The sequence below is a fragment of the Bombus impatiens genome, unplaced genomic scaffold (assembly GCF_000188095.3).
Source record: "Bombus impatiens unplaced genomic scaffold, BIMP_2.2 scf_2222, whole genome shotgun sequence".
In the NCBI taxonomy this organism is placed as follows: Eukaryota; Metazoa; Arthropoda; class Insecta; order Hymenoptera; family Apidae; genus Bombus; species Bombus impatiens.
The window spans coordinates 297,482-306,747 of NT_178641.1; positions in this window are offsets into that span (position 1 = coordinate 297,482).

Sequence of the window (9,266 nt, forward strand, 5' to 3'; positions counted from 1 at the left end):
GGCTGTGCAGCGGTGGTTGGTAATCGTCGGGGAGGGTTGCGTTTAATGATGTATACTCGTGCGAAAGTTGAAAAAATTTAAGAATTGCTTCTTCTTCTTTTTATATATATTTATCGATTAATATGTTTCCCTGCTTCCTATGTTCTCTCCCATCATACGGGATGCGCTATGATATAAGGTCGGAACGATATCAGCTGTATGGAAGTTCACGCACGAATATTTATTCGAACGATGGGCAATCATTAATTTCTGCGTGTTATTTTCCGTTGTGTTAGGCTTGCGCGTGCATTTCAGAGTGATCGTATTATAGAAAATCGCGTTCATATTTCATGTCACCACTTCGGTTTCGTTGGAAACGTCGCTGATAAATGGAAGTCATTTGTCATTTGAGATCGATCCCTTAATTGATGAGCCACTCTTGGTCACGAGGTCTGCTACTCGTAAATATACGATGACGGTTAATTAGGTACTGTGAATACGCGCTGATTACCGTCCACAAGTTACCTACTCGTTTTATTTCGCAAAGTGTCCACTGATGGATGGAAAGAATTTCTCGGGTATTTTACTTCGTCACGGCGCGCGTATACTTAGATTTGTTTCCAAAGTCCAGTTTCAACAAGAACGTAATTCTTACATTTATACTTATCAAAAGTTAAAAGACTAAACATCGCTCGTAAGATAAACAACAACTTGTGCAAATAACGGGTAATTTACCATGATTAAAAGTAAAGATACTGTTGGAATTGAGCTTTTAAAACTACGTTATCTATGTAATAATCTACAATTGGAAAATCGAAAGTTTATTTGCAACGGTTCGTTCAAAGTTTTTACCACGAGCATCAGGTCGTTCTGGTAAAACGGATTTCTTTCTAATAGCCAGTTACTGCCACCACGGGATAAACGGGAACAACATTAGCCCTGATCGCTTCGACATGACTGAGAAAATCGAGCGCGATTACGTGCAATCCGTTGCTGATCTACTTGAAACCGAATGCGGTAACAAATTGATAGGAAATTCCCTTTATGGCTAATGGTGGTACAAGGTAAAAGCTCGCTCTCTCTTTTTTACCCCGGCAAATGGGTATGATCGAGTATCATGTTCCTTTCTATCGATGTAGTTGCAAGCAAACGGATATAGATGCCTTTTTAGGCAACGATTCCATGAGAATTGTAAAGAAGAAGAGCCGATCGAATCGTCGAACTGCATTCTAGAAATTCTGATCTCAATTTTTTTCTTTTTATTTCACGGAAATGGGAACCTTATGAAAATCGCTTCTAATTTAACACTCTGTATATATTCTAGCGAATAACAACGCGTGTAATAATTTTTTCTGCATAGAATCCCTTTCGAATCAGCTTCTTTGAAAGTGGCTGAATTCTCGTTTCCTACAGCATTGCCGCCCACGATCTCTCCGCGTTGCCAATTGGCATTCCCCGTTGATATTCGATCGAAAGTGTGTCGAACCAAAAGTGACACTTGGAGAGTCACGCGAGAAAAATCGGCCGGTGGAGGCTCTCATCTAGCACGTGCGTTCTTTCGACGCGAGGGATCGTCGAGAATGCAGTTGTACCGGTCTGTACTCGTGATCTACGTTGATTTCTGTGGTTCGGTATGAACAACACGCGCCGATATCATTGCTCATAGCAGCCGAGTAATCGTGGAGTCGGTGGTATCGAAAAATCCCCTATTTTATTGATAATATTCTTCCGTACAGAGGAGAGCTTGTCAGTAAATACGATGGTTTTTACCACGAACCGGACCGTTTACGCGATTTACGCGCCGCCGACCGCACTTTGTATTCCGCTATTAGTTTTTACGCACCTTGATAAGATTATCGGTTGGACTACGGCGCAACTACCCGCTCGAACGAATATCCTGTTTCCTTGGCACGGCCGATGCTAAATATTTGCGATGCAGTTTCTTCGATGCTTTGTACAGATATCGGTTAGTGCCGTTGTGCAGTGTCATTCGTCTTCCGCTGCTAACGATTATTTTCAATGGAGATTTTTTTGCGACCGTTTTATCGGACTTGACGCTCGTAAAGGATCGCGATTTGCGATTTGAAACTGCAACGTATTTCCACCTCGAGTTGTTCTTTCAGTGTGCTTTAATGTTGATATCGTGTTTGATCATCCGCTGGTTTAGACATCGTTACGTGCCACACGTTTAATTGTTAAATTAAAGTATTACGTGTACGTTACACGTTCTTAATTTATATCGGTGTAACGATCGAACAAAGTTTAACGTTTTGAATAAAAATGAAACTTGCGATACTTTGGTATTCAAGCGATCGAAAAATCCTTCGACCAGAAAAATATTCACCGCTCGAAACAATAAACCTAGAACAAGATCTACATACTCGCGTGCAATTCAACTAAATCCCACACCAACGCAACACCGGTTATACGCTGGCTACGCAATCGTTCGATTGCACCAGGCAGACACTCGAAATATCGTAGAGCACGTTATATAGTCCTCGACTAATCGTGCTCTCGGTAAATCAACGCGAGTCGAAGATAAACGTATGTCCGCATTGTCTCCCAGCCACACGTTCGCGTCTCCGTTAGTGCTACCAACCGATCGAGCATATTATTCTCTTAGTTCGTACACCTGCGGGCATTCGAAACGCGTACACGTACGAGAGCTGTCCGTGGATTCACGCGATACCGATTTCATGTACGCCGGCAATCGTATAGATCGTGGCAATTAATCTAGCCCGCGAACGAGCCGCTCGAGTTTCACGAGGGGAAATTTACATTGGTCTGCTCGCGTGAACCTCTCTCCTCTTAACCGATCCGCGCCGCTTTCGACCGCCCAAGATTGGAAAAAATCGATAAGCGGATCGGCTATTGTAATTAGCCGGAATGATACGTTGCTCCCAGGATTTATATTGGATTTTACGGGATCGCCAATTAGTCCTATATAGGATGATACGTCGGCTCTCCCACGGTTCGAGAGATTGCGCGAGGAAACACGCGCTATCGCGCTTCGTAATTCCGCATCGAGCGTTTGGAAAGACGCCGAGCCTGTATCGATGTTGGACGAAAAGAATAGGTTTTGGTAGCTTACAGTAAAGATCGTTATTTTAATATTTATGAGGTTTAAAATGATGTATATCGTAGATTGCCATTTTAGAAGTTGGAATCCCCAGTCGAATATTCCAACATCGTCCGTCTAATAGCCGAGTGGATTACATTTGCGTCGACTCGTAAACCGTATATAATCCCCGAAGCACCGAAGTCACATCGGATCAGCCCACGTCTGAATCCGTCAGATGGCCGCGCATTGAGCTTAATTAATCGAAACGGTTAGAATTAAATTGGCTCGTGATACCATTAAATTGGCGAAATATTGCCAGTTAGTCGTATTAGCTGAATATCTGATGCTAGGCCGGCAGCATAATTTGTCTAGACGATACGTATAAACTCTCGGACATTAATTCTCTCTCTATGCAACTTCTCCCCTGTTCGTGACCTTTGATTTTAAAGCTGGCCACGTGCACATGTGCTTTTAAGACCGAGATTCAGATCGCCGCTAGATACGCCGGTGGGTGGTCACGTTTGCTATCTAATTAATTGAAATGTTCGGTAGCCAGAGTCGTTACGCTGTGATCGAACGCAACTCGCAGCGCATAGAACGAGAGGAAATGTTTCTCCCTTCTGGTATATTAATTAGGCAGCTACCCGTATGCGGATCCTGCCAGCAATTTGTCTTCGAATGCTCGGCAAAATATACTAATTTCGTTGGCGATCCGTTTCGAGAAATCCCCAATGGATCGGTTAATTCAGTGGTGGAGCTCGCATCAGGCAGATATCGTGTACGTTGATCAACTGTCGTCGCGTTGCTGGTATTGGTGAGGAGACGTATATAGATCCTAGAGAAGTCGAGAGTGGATCTTGTTTAATTAATCGAATCAATGGCGAATAGCGTGGTAGCCAGATCTTTAATGTTACATTGATCGAGTCGCGTGTTACTCGCTCGTAACGCTTGCTCCATGTTGCTTAATTCGAGGTGATATATTGATCGAACAATGCTAATTAGGAGCCTCGTTCGATGCGCAATCATGCGTTTCTTCTTGTTATTTGTCCGTCTAGTTTGTCTAGTTTAACGATTGCATCGGTCAGCAGCGTTAATTTGTTCGCTGGAAAATATTTTCATCGAGTTTGGAGAAGCTTCTTCGACAAAGCAGTCATTAAAAAGAATACGGTAGACTCTTGTTCGTTTGAGATACTGAAACGGTTCAAATTTCTTCCTATATTTCTCTTCTTTGTTTCTCTCGAATTCCGAATAATAATACGCTATAAAATGAAATCTCTAACCGTTTGAACGCGTTTTATCGTTTATCGCGGCGCAAAAACTCGACGATTGTACCAAAAAATGAGCGACGAGCGTAAAAAAAGCAAATCACGCGATTTATCGCAAAAAGAAGAGAGAAGCGCCCTGCTGCGCGCTGTCGTTTCCACTTAAAAATTGGCGCGCCAGTAGATTGTGCCGTTCGACGTCAGACTTCCGCGTCATGTATCAAACGGCTTATAAAAGAGCGTGCCTTTTTATCAGTTTTTCAGACCGTGGATCGACTTTATCCGCTCGTACGTGGTCCAGATCACGCTCAGATATGCCGCTGGCCGGTAATGAAGGTACGTTTTAGTGACGTTCGCGATATACGTCGCAAACCGCCTCGTTAATTAACCGGCCGGAACTCGAGCGCCATCACCGCGTGCTAGTAAAGCAATTATTTATTGGCATGTATGCCGACCCTTTCTGTAAGCACTTAGCTTACCATACGTTTCTAGTCGTTGAGCTACAGTCTAGCGTTGGGACGTGTTGAACCGTCCCGTTCTCTAACGCTTTCTCAGCCCTTTTTCCGGAAATTACGTTCTCGCCGCCGAAGGTAATGCGCGCAATCGCCCCCTTTCCAGTTCGCGTAATTGTTCTGGATTTTCTATGTCTCTATCGTTGGAATAGTTCCGCTTTTTGTTACCATCCACGGTAAGCAGAGCAATTTATTACTCTGGAAGCATTAACGCCGCGGTCAGTTGTACGCGTTACTGCGTATGATGCGTCCGGTCTTTCAACGATCGGGAGTCGGCAAATTCTTCCACCTGTTTCTTGCTTGTTCGTTCCATAAGCTGTTTCTGCTACGAAGTAGAAATATCTTTGAATCTCACAGAGTAGCGAAAAGTTGTTCTTGGCGAATACGATTGGCGAATGATTGGCCAAAATGTATCGCACCGCTCACTTATCCACGGATAACTTGTAAGTTTGGTATGTGGAAGAGTGCCGGAAAATACGTCCAAGAATTGTTGTTGGTCGATCGAGTGTCATAGATTACACGTGTTACGTTATACGTGGTTTTGTGACTCCTTTACGAAGATGCTGGCAATACCTGTGGTCTATAAAGATGCGGACACTTTCCAATAAATCAATTTCAAGGTTCCCGCTTTGTCACTTGCGTCAAAGAAAAGTAGATTCTATGAAACTTTCTTTGAACGTTACTTAATTGCTTGGTCGAAGCATAATTAATTTACGAAGCATTAAAAAATATCTAGTGGTCGTTGCTGAACGACCCGATAAAACGAAACGTACGACACAGACAGTTTTTCTAATAATCCGATAAGAACTGTTTGCCATGTCGAAAAATACGTCAGAGACTTTTCTCGTCTCTTTTCGTCCAACGTAGCAAAGAGAAAGAAACTTCTATTTCGCGCGAATGGCCAGTACTTTTTTCTCGCTAATCTTTATACGATATCTTACTTCGATATTTTATATTTGGACTTTTGCTTCTAAACGCTTTCACGCGTTGAATCAAGATTTAGAAACCTTTTAACACTCTCTAGCATCGGTCTATCTGTTTTCCCGTGGCCTCCGTGTCTCCTGATCCGGCAAGAGCACCGTCACGTATCTCGTGCCATCTTTCCCTCGGCAAATCGCTATCGATCGCGATCGCGGTCGTGTAGGAACATTACGTTGAAATTGCACTATCCGTTTGACCCCACCGCGGGATCGATCGTCGTGTCGATCTCGTTCCTCTATCTCTTTCTTCCTTTTCGTCGAGTGGTTACACGTTTGTTGGTTCGCCTGTGTCCAGACTAGGTTCGATCCTTCCGCTCATGGCCCATTTTCCTACTGAAATTGTACTGGCTATCTCTTCCGGGATAAACTCGACTCGATGACAGGGCTCGATCGACCTGAAAATGTTTCCTGATGACTCGATTATAGCGGAGTTGTTTGATCGAGAAGTCGGTTAATATAATTAAATTCGAATGCTGGAAATGGTTCCAGATTTTTGGCTGATCGTATTACGATGATAGTGTCTCTGCGTTCTACATGCGTATGATCCAGCTTTCTTCAAGAACATTCATTTCTACAGCTTGCATACCGTAGAGTAGATTTCCCGATCTATTCGAGGAACGAACGACATCGAATTGAAGTCTTAAAATAAATTTGTCAGCGTTGTCAGCAAGCCGTTTAATCGTAGCGGACGAGCATTCTCGGCAACCGTTGTAAATACGCGAATACCGTGTCGTGGCTTCGGATCTGCGAGAATGCACCAAGATAATTGTGCTTTCGTCGTAAAATCGTCGAATAAAAAGCTTGCAGCGAAGGGGCGGTGGACAGTGGTTGATTTGGATGGTCGATGACGTCAAACGAGGCAACGTGGTTATTTTCAGAGGAGGCAGAGATCACCGGTATGAGAGGAGAGAAGCGAGGTCGAATCTCATGCGACTCGAGTTCGGGTCAGCTCGATCTGCTCACGCGAGTCACCCACGCCACCCTCTTTTTCTTGGCGACGATCCAGCGAACGGCGTCGCTGTCGCATTCAAGACCTGCTAGAATCGCGTTTGATAATACCTCGCGGGAAAATTGTTGTCTTCATAGTCGTGTCACGATTTCATTTCGATCGTACGCCGTTCTTACTTTTCCTTTTTTTAATTTCATTGAAATTGACGTGATTTTATTTTCCTTTAAATCGATTAATTACGTATGCCAAGTAACAGCGAGTTTCAATTATATTCGAGGAAATGTTTAACAAATATTTTTCTCTTTAAATATTTCAATCAATTGCTATTAACTACCATAAAAATGCAAAAAATAAAAAGAAGTTGGTATCCACTCCTGCCAAACTGCCATCGATTTCTCGGAGGCTCGGTTCCCGTAACAGCGAATCTGTGGATGATCCTCGTATCTGTTCTGTTAGAAGGCTTACGTTCGATGCTCCAAAGGTGAAACAAATTTCTACGGCCATTATCGCTGACTTATTCCGGTGTATCGAGCGTTTCGCATTTCGTAACGGCGAAATATCGTCATTATTCACGTCTTGTTATAGTGGCCCGAAGAAGGCGATAGAAATTTCTATACATCGGGCTGGGACCAGTGGCGCAAGTGGTAATCGTTGCTAATATCTGCCATGTTACGGCTATTATCATATTTCACTGGGACGTAGCAGTAAATTCTTTCCGTGGCCAAGTGGGAGCGCATTACAGGGCGTTTCAATCGGCCTCTTTTCAGGCCTCTGTCGTGTCCTGAACCGGAGAACCGGTGTACCTTACCTTTTGCACTCTTTCACGTGTCTCTGATAGACACGCAAGCGTTATTCGCCTTGTTACCGATCATTCTGTGCCTCTACTGTGGAACGTGATCCACGAAACGCTTCTTCTTCTTATCGATCCCCGTCGAATCGTAGAAAGATACTATCAATTTTTGATATTTGTCGGATAATCCAGTTTTACTCGTCCTTCGCGCGCAAATGAATCTAGATCTCGAAATAGGTTCAAACGAAAAAGGCATAAAACGACAGCGTATACCGTCTTTGAACATGGAACGACGCGTGAAAGTCGATAGAAATCATCTAGAAACCGTTCGAACTTAATGATCCGTATAACAAAACAGCAGAGAATAAGAGAAAATAGTGTGCCATTGGTTGGCACGCGTATCGAGTTTCAATTGCATCGCGATTACATTCACTTTCCCCGCTAATTCGTAATCGTTAGGACAGCCGGTACGAGATGGTCTGTGCGTGCAGCATCCACGGGGGCCAAGATTATTTTCTAACGAGAGATGTGCGTGGCGGGTATTATTTATAGAATAGCGTGGAGACGTTCCGACAAATTGCATAGGTGAGCACGGTAAGCAAGCTGTAGCAAGATGAATTCTCGTTGCGCGGATCTCGTAGATCATGATCCACGAAACGCAGGCTGCTCGAGTTCCCGCAGGTTTCTGTTCCCTCTGCGCTGCGTGGGTGTCGTGCTTGGCAGGGTTCCAGGACTCGTGGGAGGCTGACCAGGCCTTATAGACTGACCTCAGCCTCTGACCTCACCCGAAATAGTCTCTCGTTCCCTGGCTCGTCTCTTCTGCATTTCTATTTCGGAATTTTCCCCTCTTGCACAACGGGAGACTGAGAAAGAGCCACGGCAGACCACTCGGCAGATTCTGGAGTACGTATGTTTCCTCGTTCGTTATATTGAAGTTCCGTAATCGCATCGGTCGATATTTTCCTTCTAGGAAAACGTGTCCTCGGTAAATAGGCGAGATACGTTCTTGGTATTACGAAACTGATTTTCGCGAACGAACGCTTATGACCGAAGAACGTTCGTGAAATTAAAGATGATCGATATCTGTCACGTCAAGACTCTACCACGTTTTACTCGCCACTAATTCACTTTCATGTACCGAATGTCGTTCATTGGTTATCCGCAAGAAATTATCCTTAACCAATGGCCTACCTCGATGTAAAGTAGCAAAGTGCACAAAATTTATGATCTTCGGAAATCTATCGTCCGATCGAAGGAAACCACTCGATCATCGAATTCCGCAAATCCAAACGATCCAACAAGATCGACGACTAATCGACTCCGGATCGAACGTCGTCCATCGACTATCTCCGCAAAGCCTATCTTTAACCAGGCGTCAACCTTCGCGGTGTGCGTCCTTCCTGCTCGAGACCGTCTATTTTCTGCGTAACCCGCATCCGAACCTGACATCCGTGAAACAATGTCTCGCGAACGACTCGCATCAAGCGGATCGTCCGCCGTGGAAATGTCGGATATCGCGTAAACGGCCTGACGTGTTCTGTCAGATCTCTCGGCGCAGCTATTTTCAGAGGCGTCGTTTTTCTCTTTGGCGTGGACGGTAGCGAGCAGCGGCGAGGAATTATGACGTGGGCCGCATGCTACGGGTAGGTAGGTAGTTCCATTAAGATGCAAATTTGCCAATAATTTCGCCGCTCGGCCGCTTGTCGCCCTGCTCGCGTACCGGCTCGTAATCG